This window comes from Rhipicephalus microplus, unplaced genomic scaffold, assembly GCF_043290135.1.
Source record: "Rhipicephalus microplus isolate Deutch F79 unplaced genomic scaffold, USDA_Rmic scaffold_267, whole genome shotgun sequence".
Lineage (NCBI taxonomy): Eukaryota > Metazoa > Arthropoda > Arachnida > Ixodida > Ixodidae > Rhipicephalus > Rhipicephalus microplus.
In genome coordinates, this window is record NW_027464838.1 from 67,501 (window position 1) to 80,000 (window position 12,500).

The 12,500-nt window shown below is 60.6% G+C and overlaps 2 non-coding genes across 2 annotated transcripts; both read right to left on the reverse strand.

Annotated features, from left to right (window-relative positions):
* Positions 1-194: 194 nt before the first annotated feature.
* LOC142793016 (5.8S ribosomal RNA) lies at positions 195-347 on the reverse strand. The gene has a single exon (XR_012891379.1). It is a non-coding gene; the product is annotated as a 5.8S ribosomal RNA (ribosomal RNA).
* Positions 348-2,066: 1,719 nt separating this feature from the next.
* LOC142793008 (small subunit ribosomal RNA) lies at positions 2,067-3,881 on the reverse strand. Its single transcript, XR_012891372.1, has one exon. It is a non-coding gene; the product is annotated as a small subunit ribosomal RNA (ribosomal RNA).
* Between the last annotated feature and the right edge of the window lie 8,619 nt (positions 3,882-12,500).

Sequence of the window (12,500 nt, forward strand, 5' to 3'; positions counted from 1 at the left end):
ACATCCTCAATGCAGTCGGTCGCCCCCGTTTCGGTTGGGCTCTGGCACGACGGTCGCCACCGTCTCGCCCTTGAGTGGCCGCTGTTGGCGCTCGCTGTGAGGTGTTCAGCGTGCTGTCCGTGTTGCCGACGCGGTCAAAACGAGTCGACGGCTCACGTTCCCTTGTGCGCCGAAGGCTCTCTTGATATGTGATCCGACCCTCAGACAGACGAAGCCAAGGGAAGACCCAAGGCCGCAATGTGCGTTCAAAGAATCAGTGCTCAGTGTGTCCTGCAATTCACACCAAGTCTCGCAGCTGGCTGCGTTCTTCATCGACCCGAGAACCGAGTGATCCACCGCTTAGAGTCGTGAAAAAGTGTTTGTTCAATTCCGTACAGTCAAAACCAAACGTTTCTGGCACTCGGCCAAACAGTGGCCAAGAAGGGCGCTTTTCAGCGCACGCTTGGACTCCAAAACTCTGCCGCGCCTTTTTCGGCTGCCGCAAATCGAGCAAACGGTGTGTTTCGGACGGCGTTTCGCTTCCGCTACTTGCGAGTGCTTTCGTGGTCCACCCCTCTATAAATACTCGGGAGGCGTCGAAGCCGGTTCTCCAAGCCGGACCCGTAGGTATCGTTGTGTGCTCGCTCTCATTGGCCCGCCTAACCAGAAAATGCCTGCGGTACACCCATTTGGATAAGAGTGCACGCAGATGCGGGCCTCGACGGCTACACATTTCCTCGGGCGGCCGCCTCCCGGCCTCCGTGGAGCGCGGGATGCACGGTCCCATCGACAAGCCTCTCCCGTTTTTACCGTGGCGTCGCGGTTCACCACGGCGGGCGGGTCGGTCTCCTCCGCATAAAAAGGGGGACCCCCGCTTTTTGTTCCACGAAATCGCACAAGCTTTTTTCGCATCCACGGTTTGCCACCGCACACCAAAATGCCGATCCGGCTGCCTACTTTAGCCAACAGGTGGAGCCAGGCGCGCCGTACTTGCGCGGCACTTCCCACGTCCACCGAAGTCGGTGCCAAGGACCACTTTCGGCGCCGGAGCCGCGTACGAGCCTACTCGAGGCGGAAGAACGAAGCCAGCAAGGGCCTGGCCGCAAGTGCGTTCAATTGTCGGGACGTCCAAGTCCCTCGTTCTTCCGTGCTTCCTCTTTCGGCAAGTCGTTGCGGCACCTTCCCAAAGCGCGCAGACCCGCTAATCGCGACGAGCGCGACGTGGCCGTGCCGCCTTTCCCTCGGCAGCAAGCAAAACGCCTGGCAACGTCGACGCTCCCCTAACCGCGATCTCGCACCGTGTTTCGTGTGGCGAATTCAAAAGCCGGCCGGCGCTGCTGCAACCATTACGGTCGGTACGCATACGCCGCGGAGGGCGGGACGGTCATCGGAGCGTGCGGTTCCTCCATCGAGTACTGCGCACCTCGGCCGTCGCATCGCCGTGCCATGACCGGCCGCGCGTCAACGCGAACCGGTGCCAGCGAGATCCCTCGCCTGCAAGAACCGACCGGCAGCCTCCGTCACCCGAGGACGCGGAGGCGCTTGCCGCGGACGGCGGGACGGTATGCACTGGTGCACAGCGGACCCGTCACATCGCCAGTTCCTTGACCGACCGCCGACGCTTGTGCCGTTCCTCTCGTACTTGGCAGTCGCCGCGCGATTGTCGGGTCTCGTTCTTGCACGCTCGAACGGTCGGGAGGGCACTCGGCTGGCGTTTCGGGAACGCGCAGCCTCGCCTTCTACCGACGTAACCACGACTCGCCGTTCGCGCTCCGCCGCTCCTGTTTACAGTACTAGGCGGTCCCGCAGCGGTCGGGTCGCGCATTTCGAGCGCTTCGAGCCACGGTGCAGTGGCGGGTCGAAAGCCGACCTATGAGTGCGTTGCGCCGTTTGTACCCGCGTCCGCCACCTGGCCGACCGTCCAAGGTCGCGGTGTTGGCGTCCGCTGGGCGCAACAATTTGTCACGGGGTGCCGCTCCACATTCAGGCAGCCCCGTGGGGAAAAGCCGACCCCGCGTCCAAACGGGGTCAGCGGCAGAAAGTGTCGGGCGCAGACGCAGCTGAGGCGCTCACCCTTCACAATCCGTTAATGATCCTTCCGCAGGTTCACCTACGGAAACCTTGTTACGACTTTTACTTCCTCTAAATGATCAAGTTTGGTCATCTTTCCAACAGACCGGCGCAACCGAAAGGCCGCGCCGGACATCGCTCCGAAGACCTCACTAAATCATTCAATCGGTAGTAGCGACGGGCGGTGTGTACAAAGGGCAGGGACGTAATCAACGCGAGCTTATGACTCGCGCTTACTGGGAATTCCTCGTTCAAGGGGAACAATTGCAAGCCCCTATCCCAATCACGAAAGAAGTTCCACGGGTTACCCAGTCTTTTCAGACAGGGATAAAGACACGCTGCTTCCTTCAGTGTAGCGCGCGTGCGGCCCCGGACATCTAAGGGCATCACAGACCTGTTATTGCTCTGTTTCGTGCGGCTAGGAGCCGCTTGTCCCTCTAAGAAGGTTGTAAGGTGCTGGGAACCCCGCACCTATTTAATAGGCTAGAGTCTCGTTCGTTATCGGAATTAACCAGACAAATCGCTCCACCAACTAAGAACGGCCATGCACCACCATCCACCGAATCAAGAAAGAGCTCTCAATCTGTCAATCCTCCCAGTGTCCGGGCCGGGTAAGTTTTCCCGTGTTGAGTCAAATTAAGCCGCAGGCTCCACTCCTGGTGGTGCCCTTCCGTCAATTCCTTTAAGTTTCAGCTTTGCAACCATACTTCCCCCGGAACCCAAATACTTTGGTTTCCCGGAAGCTGCCCGCCGAGTCATTTGAGTAACTCAGGCGGATCGCTGGTTGGCATCGTTTATGGTCAGAACTAGGGCGGTATCTGATCGCCTTCGAACCTCTGACTTTCGTTCTTGATCAATGAAAACATTCTTGGCAAATGCTTTCGCAGTAGTTCGTCTTGCGACGGTCCAAGAATTTCACCTCTAGCGCCGCAATACGAATGCCCCCGTCCGTCCCTCTTAATCATTACCTCGTATTCCAAAAACCAACAGAACAGAAACGAGGTCTTGTTCTATTATTCCATGCAAGTTTATTCAGGCGACTCGCCTGCGTTGAGCACTCTAATTTTTTCAAAGTAAAAGCACCGGCCATCTCGAGGCACACAATGAAGTGCACCAAGAAAGAACCGGCATGATGTTCAGTCCGAGCCGTCGCATCGGGTAGATGCACTACTCGTCTGGAACTGAGATCCAACTACGAGCTTTTTAACCGCAGCAGCTTTAGTATACGCTATTGGAGCTGGAATTACCGCGGCTGCTGGCACCAGACTTGCCCTCCAATTGATCCTCGTTAAAGGATTTAGAGTGTACTCATTTCAATTACGGGGCCTCAAAAGAGTCCCGTATTGTTATTTTTCGTCACTACCTCCCCGTGCCGGGAGTGGGTAATTTGCGCGCCTGCTGCCTTCCTTGGATGTGGTAGCCGTTTCTCAGGCTCCCTCTCCGGAATCGAACCCTGATTCTCCGTTACCCGTAACAACCATGGTAAGCAAGTAACCTACCATCGAAAGTTGATAAGGCAGACACTTGAAAGAAACGTCGCCGGCTCGTGGCCATGCGATCAGCACAAAGTTATCCAGAGTCACCACACAATACGGGCCGAAACCCGATCGATCTTGGTCTAATAAAAGCACCCGTTACCCAAAGGGCTCCAGGCTCACTGCATGTATTAGCTCTAGAATTGCCACAGTTATCCAAGTAGGAAGAAACGATCTAAGGAACCATAACTGATTTAATGAGCCATTCGCGGTTTCGCCTTATTTCGGCATGTACTTAGACATGCATGGCTTAATCTTTGAGACAAGCATATGATTACTGGCAGGATCAACCAGGTAATCGTTCGACTGCGCGTCCGTCCTCGCCCTCGGCGGGCCGGACGCAGTCTGTGTGCGGCGGAGGCCACCTTCAGGCGCCCCAACACGCTTATTTTGCACTCCGAGATGACGGCGTTCGAGCTCGCTACGGCACAACCTTCCCGAAAGACGAGTGGGAGCCGTGCGGCAAGAAGCACGTTCATGCTCGCTCTTTTTCGTTGCATCGACTCGGTCGCGCCGTGCGGGTTGCCCAAGCCCGCTGCACTGTCGGTGGACCGGCCGGAACTAGCAACGGAGCCGAGACTGCAAAGCCGCCAGACGACGGGTCACGCCCGCGTCTTCGGCGCTTTCGCATCTGAATCGCCCGAGGACGACACGGAACACACCTCGATATCGTGGTAAAACGGCACCGTCCGACAACCAGCCCCTAACGCATCAAGCGGATGAGGCTGCAGACGACTGCCGTGGATTCCCCTGGAGCAGACCCGAGGACACGCTTGACGAGGCCGAAGCCCGCCGCATATCAGACACCCGGTCGCTTTCGCGTACGCCGCTCACGAGAACCCCCACATAATAGCAGCGATAAGTACCCAGACCTCCTTGGGCCCTAATACGAGCGTACTCGAGAAAATTTCACCGCGGGTGTGCCCCGAAACGTGTGGCATGTTGAGCGTGCCACAAGTCTACGTCGCTCTCAAACCCGCCGAGGTCGTAGAATTTGCGACCCTACTCACGAAATTCCCACCGAGGATACGGCCGCAAACGTACCGCACCTTGGGTAGGCCACGAGTTTGTGCAACACTACGCTGACGGCACAGCACCGAGGTCGTGCGCGCACGCACGGGAAAATTCCGCCGCGGTTTCTGCCGAAAACGTGAGGCACCACGACTCTCCGCAAGTTCGCGTCGACTGCGAAAGACCGAAGTCGTGAACGACGTGTCCGCTACTCGCCGCCGACACGCTGGACACCAAACGTACAACGACTCGACGGCGTCGTAGAGGCCCACGACGCGGTTTTCCTTAACGACGTCTCGGCGTGGCACCGACAGGTTAGAACGGCCGACCAACGTTCCCTGTCCGCCGTTCGGCTCAGTCGAAGGGCTCGGCGACTTCGGCAACGCTGCGAAGCCGCACGGTGACGCACGCCATGTCCCCATTTTTTTTTTTCTTTCTGCGTCTGCCGGGGTGCCCCTATAATAGCAGCGATAAGCACCCAGACCGCCGTGGGTCGCTCGCCCCGGCTGACGTGGTTTTTCGTACTCCTGCGGCGGTCGCCGTCAAGCACGTCCAAATACGCTACTTTCGTGGGCGCATTCACGCTCTTTCGCTTCGCCGGAGTGCCAGCACTCACTCTGCCAAAAACGGCGAACATCCGAGCGGCGGTTCCCACTTTTGCGTCGGCGTCGCAAACCCCGCCCCGGCAGACGAGGTTTGCCGTACTCGTGCGACGGTGGCCGGCGGGCACGTCGAAAGACGCCGATATCGTGCGCGAATTGGCGCACCTTGGCTTCACCGGAGTGCCGCCACTGACTCCTCCAAAAACGGCGAAGATCCGAGCGGCGCTTCCCACTTTCGCATCGGCGTCCCGAACTCCGCCCCGGCTGACGCGGTTTACCGTACTCGTGCGACGGTCGCCGGCGAGCACGTGGAAAGACGCCGATATCGTGCCCGAATCGGCTCCGTTCGGCTTCGCCGGAGTGCCAGCACTGGCTCGGCGAAAGACGACGAACATCCGAGCGACGGTTCTCACTATTGCGTACGCGTCGCAAACCCCGCCCCGGCAGACGCACTTTGCCGTACTCGTGCGACGGTCGCCGGCGAGCACGTAGAAAGACGCCGATATCGTGCCGGAATCGGCCCCGTTTGGCTTCGCCGGAGTGCCAGCACTCACTCGGCCACAAACGGCGAACATCCGAGCGGCGGTTCCCACTTAGCCGTCGGCGTCCCGAACTCCGCCCCGGCAGACGCGGTTGCCGAGCTCGTGCGACTAGCGACCGCGAAGCCGTCTCGCGACGCCGCTTTCGTGCGCGGCTCCCACTGCGACCTGGGTCACCCGAGGTCGACGAGCAAAAAAGAATGTCGAAAAAAATTTTTTTTTTTTTGCGTCTGCCGGGGTGCCCCTATAATAGCAGCGATAAGCACCCAGACCGCCATGGGTCGCTCGCCCCGGCTGACGTGGTTTTTCGTTTTCCTGCGGTGGTCGTCGTCAAGCACGTCCAAACACGCCACTTTCGTGGGCGCATTCGCGCTCTTTCGCTTCGCCGGAGTGCCAGCACTCACTCTGCCAAAAACGGCGAACATCCGAGCGGCGGTTCCCACTTTTGCGTCGGCGTCGCAAACCCCGCCCCGGCAGACGAGGTTTGCCGTACTCGTGCGACGGTGGCCGGCGGGCACGTCGAAAGACGCCGATATCGTGCGCGAATTGGCGCACCTTGGCTTCACCGGAGTGCCGCCACTGACTCCTCCAAAAACGGCGAAGATCCGAGCGGCGCTTCCCACTTTCGCATCGGCGTCCCGAACTCCGCCCCGGCTGACGCGGTTTACCGTACTCGTGCGACGGTCGCCGGCGAGCACGTGGAAAGACGCCGATATCGTGCCCGAATCGGCTCCGTTCGGCTTCGCCGGATTGCCAGCACTGGCTCGGCGAAAGACGACGAACATCCGAGCGACGGTTCTCACTATTGCGTACGCGTCGCAAACCCCGCCCCGGCAGACGCACTTTGCCGTACTCGTGCGACGGTCGCCGGCGAGCACGTAGAAAGACGCCGATATCGTGCCGGAATCGGCCCCGTTTGGCTTCGCCGGAGTGCCAGCACTCACTCGGCCACAAACGGCGAACATCCGAGCGGCGGTTCCCACTTAGCCGTCGGCGTCCCGAACTCCGCCCCGGCAGACGCGGTTGCCGAGCTCGTGCGACTAGCGACCGCGAAGCCGTCTCGCGACGCCGCTTTCGTGCGCGGCTCCCACTGCGACCTGGGTCACCCGAGGTCGACGAGCAAAAAAGAATGTCGAAAAAAATTTTTTTTTTTTTTTTGCGTCTGCCGGGGTGCCCCTATAATAGCAGCGATAAGCACCCAGACCGCCATGGGTCGCTCGCCCCGGCTGACGTGGTTTTTCGTTTTCCTGCGGTGGTCGTCGTCAAGCACGTCCAAACACGCCACTTTCGTGGGCGCATTCGCGCTCTTTCGCTTCGCCGGAGTGCCAGCACTCACTCTGCCAAAAACGGCGAACATCCTAGTGGCGGTTCCCACTTTTGCGTCGGCGTCGCCAACCCCGCCCCGGCATACGCGGTTTGCCGTACTCGTGCGGCGGTGGCCGGCGGGCACGTCGAAAGACACCGATATCGTGCGCGAGTCGATGCTTCTTGGTCTCGCAGGAGGGCCGCCACTCACTCCTGCAAAAACGGCGAAGATCCGAGCGGCGCTTCCCACTTTTTCGTCGGCGTCGCAAACCTCGCCCCGGCAGACGCGCTTTGCCGTACTCGTGCGACGGTCGCCGGCGAGCACGTCGAAATACGCCGATATCGTGCCCGAATCGGCCCCGTTTCGCTTCGCCGGAGTGCCAGCACTCGCTCGGCCAAAGACGACGAACATCCGAGCGACGGTTCCCACTATTGCGTACGCGTCGCGAACCCCGCCCCGGCAGACGCGGTTTGCCGTACTCGTGCGGCGGTGGCCGGCGGGCACGTCGAAAGACGCCCCGATATCGTGCACGAATTGGCGCTCCTTGGCTTCACCGGAGTGCCAGCACTCACTCGGCCAAAAACGGCGAACATCCGAGCAGCGGTACCCACTTAGCCGTCGGCATCCCGAACTCCGCGCCGGCTGACGCGGTTGCCGAGCTCGTGCGACTAGCGACCGCGAACGCGTCTCGCGACGCCGCTTTCGTGCGCGGCTCCCATTGCGACCTGGGTTACCCGAGCTCGACCAGCAAAAAAGAAGGTCGAAAATTTTTTTTTTTTTTCTGCGTCTGCCGGGGTGCCCCTATAATAGCAGCGATAAGCACCCAGACCGCCGTGTGTCGCTCGCCCCGGCTGACGTGGTTTTTCGTACTCCTGCAGCGGTCGCCGTCACGCACGTCCAAATACGCCACTTTCGTGGGCGCATTCGCGCTCTTTCGCGTCGCCGGAGTGCCAGCACTCACTCTGCCAAAAACGGCCAACATCCGAGCGGCGGTTCCCACTTTTGCGTCGGCGTCGTAAACCCCGCCCCGGCAGACGCGGTTTGCCCTACTCGTGCGACGGTCGCCGGCGAGCGCGTCGAAAGACGCCGATATCGTGCGCTAATTGGCGCTCCTTGGCTTCTCCGGAGTGCCGCCACTCACTCCTCCAAAAACGGCGAAGATCCGAGCGGCGTTCTCCACTTTCGCATCGGCGTCCCGAACTCCGCCCGGGCTGACGCGGTTTACCGTACTCGTGCGACGGTCGCCGGCGGGCACGTCGAAAGACGCCGATATCGTGCCGTAATCGGCCCCGTTTGGCTTCGCCCGTGTGCCAGCACTCACTCGGCCAAAAACGGCGAACATCCGAGCAGCGTTTCCCACTTTCGCATCGGCGTCCCGAAGCCCGCCCCGGCAGACGCGGTTTGCCCTACTCGAGCGACGGTCGCCGGCGATCACGTCGAAAGGCGCCGAATTCGTGCACGAATCGATGCTTCTTGGTCTCGCAGGAGGGCCGCCACTCACTCCTGCAAAAACGGCGAAGATCCGAGTTGCGCTTCCCACTTTTTCGTCGGCGTCCCGAACTACGCCCCGGCTGACGCGGTTTACCGTACTCGTGCGACGGTCGCCGGCGGGCACTTCAAAATACGCCGATTTCGTGGGCGCATTCACGCTGTTTCGCTTCCCCGGAGTGCCAACACTCACTCTGCCGAAAGCGGCGATCATCCGAGCGGCGGTTCCCACTTTTGCGTCGGCTTCGCAAACGGCGCCCCGGCAGACGCGCTCGTGCGACGTACTCGTGCGACGGTCGCCGGCGAGCACGTCGAAAGACGCCGATATCGTGCTCGAATCGACCCCGTTTCGCTTCGCCGGAGTGCTGCCAGTCACGGCGCAGAAAACGGCGAACAAGTGTTTTTTTTTTTTTTTTCCTAGAATTTGTGTTATAGAAGGCACATTTGATATCGGACGATAATTTTCAACTTTATCACGCGCACCGATTTTCGTGTAGAGGTTTGCAAGTTTATGGGAATTTCTCCACTTGGAATAATGCGATTTAGTAGTACTACGAGAACTTCATGGATGTACTCAAGGGTACGGGGCAAGTCAGTTACGTCAACACCTGCAGATTTTTTACACTTCAAACTGAAAATTGTTGGTTGTGAGTCCTCGTGTGATATTAAAGGCCGATTCGCTAACACATAGAACAAAGAAAGAAAGGAAGAAAAAACGCCCGCGCTCGCTCAAGAAACCTGGGTTCGCAACAAGTGGCAACAACAAGCAACCGAGCGAGTGCGCCAAAACCCGTGGCGGCCGAACAAACGCGAAGTCCCAACCGCGTCAGCCGGGGCGGCACGGGACAGGAAAAATCACTTCAGCCGGGGCGGCGGGGCACCGAATAAACCTCGTCACCTCGTCGCAGGATAAAAGAGGAAACAAAAAGTCTAAACAGCGTCTGCTGGAGCGAATGCGTAATAAAACAACAACAACAACAAAAAAAAAAAACACCCGCGCTCAAGAAGTCTGCAATCACCACAAAAGGCGACTGTGACCGAGCAGCGTCAGCCGGGGCCGTGCGGAAACGGAAAAACCGCGACTACCGGGGCGTCGAGGCACCGAAAAATCCACTTCAGCCGCGGCGAAAAAAAAAAACAAAAAGAAAGACGGAGGGGGGGTGGGGGGGGGGAACCACGTCTGCCGGGGCGAAGGAAAAAAAAAAAACGCGTCTGCCGGGGCGAGCCCGGGTGCGGCACCACCGGGAAAACTGTGGCAAACAGACATGGCGATCGAGTGAGTGGGCCGCCAGCCAGGCTCAGCCAAAAAGTGCAAAGTCCGAACTGCGTCAGCCGGGGCGGCAAAAACCACGTCAGCCGGGGCGGCGCAAAAAACCGCGTCTGCCGGGGCGGCACGAAACCGCGTCAGCCGGGGCGGCGCGAAAACTGCGTCAGCCGGGGCGAAAGAAAAAAAAAAAAAAAACGCGTCTGCCGGGGCGAGCCCGGGTGCGGCACCACCGGGAAAACTGTGGCAAACAGACATGGCGATCGAGTGAGTGGGCCGCCAGCCAGGCACAGCCGAAAAGTGCAAAGTCCGAACCGTGTCAGCCGGGGCGGCAAAAAACCGCGTCAGCCGGGGCGGCGCAAAAAACCGCGTCTGCCGGGGCGGCACGAAACCGCGTCAGCCGGGGCGGCGCGAAAACTGCGTCAGCCGGGGCGAGCCCGGGTGCGGCACCACCGGGAAAACTGTGGCAAACAGACATGGCGATCGAGTGAGTGGGCCGCCAGCCAGGCTCAGCCAAAAAGTGCCAAGTCCGAACTGCGTCAGCCGGGGCGGCAAAAAACCGCGTCAGCCGGGGCGGCGCAAAAAACCGCGTCTGCCGGGGCGGCGCGAAAACCGCGTCTGCCGGGGCGGCGCGAAAACTGCGTCAGCCGGGGCGAAAGAAAAAAAAAAACGCGTCTGCCGGGGCGAGCCCGGGTGCGGCACCACCGGGAAAACTGTGGCAAACAGACATGGCGATCGAGTGAGTGGGCCGCCAGCAAGGCTCAGCCAAAAAGTGCTAAGTCCGAACTGCGTCAGCTGGGGCGGCAAAAAACCGCGTCTGCCGGGGCGGCACGAAACCGCGTCAGCCGGGGCGGCGCGAAAACCGCGTCTGCCGGGGCGGCACGAAACCGCGTCAGCCGGGGCGGCGCGAAAACTGCGTCAGCCGGGGCGAGCCCGGGTGCGGCACCACCGGGAAAACTGTGGCAAACAGACATGGCGATCGAGTGAGTGGGCCGCCAGCCAGGCACAGCCGAAAAGTGCTAAGTCCGAACTGCGTCAGCCGGGGCGGCAAAAACCGCGTCAGCCGGGGCGGCGCGAAAACCGCGTCTGCCGGGGCGGCACGAAACCGCGTCAGCCGGGGCGGCGCGAAAACTGCGTCAGCCGGGGCGAGCCCGGGTGCGGCACCACCGGGAAAACTGTGGCTAACAGACATGGCGATCGAGTGAGTGGGCCACCAGCCAGGCTCAGCCAAAAAGTGCTAAGTCCGAACTGCGTCAGCCGGGGCGGCAAAAACCGCGTCAGCCGGGGCGGCGCAAAAAACCGCGTCTGCCGGGGCGGCACGAAACCGCGTCAGCCGGGGCGGCGCGAAAACTGCGTCAGCCGGGGCGAAAGAAAAAAAAAAAACGCGTCTGCCGGGGCGAGCCCGGGTGCGGCACCACCGGGAAAACTGTGGCAAACAGACATGGCGATCGAGTGAGTGGGCCGCCAGCCAGGCACAGCCGAAAAGTGCCAAGTCCGAACTGCGTCAGCCGGGGCGGCAAAAAACCGCGTCAGCCGGGGCGGCGCAAAAAACCGCGTCTGCCGGGGCGGCACGAAACCGCGTCAGCCGGGGCGGCGCGAAAACTGCGTCAGCCGGGGCGAGCCCGGGTGCGGCACCACCGGGAAAACTGTGGCAAACAGACATGGCGATCGAGTGAGTGGGCCGCCAGCCAGGCTCAGCCAAAAAGTGCCAAGTCCGAACTGCGTCAGCCGGGGCGGCGCAAAAAACCGCGTCTGCCGGGGCGGCGCGAAAACCGCGTCTGCCGGGGCGGCGCGAAAACTGCGTCAGCCGGGGCGAAAGAAAAAAAAAACGCGTCTGCCGGGGCGAGCCCGGGTGCGGCACCACCGGGAAAACTGTGGCAAACAGACATGGCGATCGAGTGAGTGGGCCGCCAGCAAGGCTCAGCCAAAAAGTGCCAAGTCCGAACTGCGTCAGCCGGGGCGGCAAAAAACCGCGTCTGCCGGGGCGGCACGAAACCGCGTCAGCCGGGGCGGCGCGAAAACCGCGTCTGCCGGGGCGGCACGAAACCGCGTCAGCCGGGGCGAGCCCGGGTGCGGCACCACCGGGAAAACTGTGGCAAACAGACATGGCGATCGAGTGAGTGGGCCGCCAGCCAGGCACAGCCGAAAAGTGCTAAGTCCGAACTGCGTCAGCCGGGGCGGCAAAAACCGCGTCAGCCGGGGCGGCGCAAAAACCGCGTCTGCCGGGGCGAATGCAAAAAAAACAAAGAAAAAAGCCCGCGCTTAATCAAAAGAAAACAAAGAAAAAAGCTTGCGCTTAATCAAAAGAAAACAAACAAAAAAAGTTCGCGCTTAAGCCTGGCGGTGGAACCACCGGGGCAAACAGACCTGGCGATCGAGTGAGTGGGCCGCCAGCCGGGGTGAGCCAAAAAGTGCAAAGTCGGAACCGCGTCAGCCGGGGCGGCGCGAAAACCGCGTCAGCCGGGGCGGCGCAAAAACTGCGTCAGCCGGGGCGGCACGGAAAAACGAAAACCGCGTCAGCCGGGGCGGCACGGAAAAACGAAAACCACGTCAGCCGGGGCGACATCAAAATGAGGAAAAAAAAAAAAACTGCCTTAGGACACCTGCGTACACTTTCATGCGTTTGGGCATATCTCTCTGTAACACGCGCGCCCCTCGTTACGCGCGGCACTCTGTTTTCTCCGACACCCATATTTCGGCGGCATG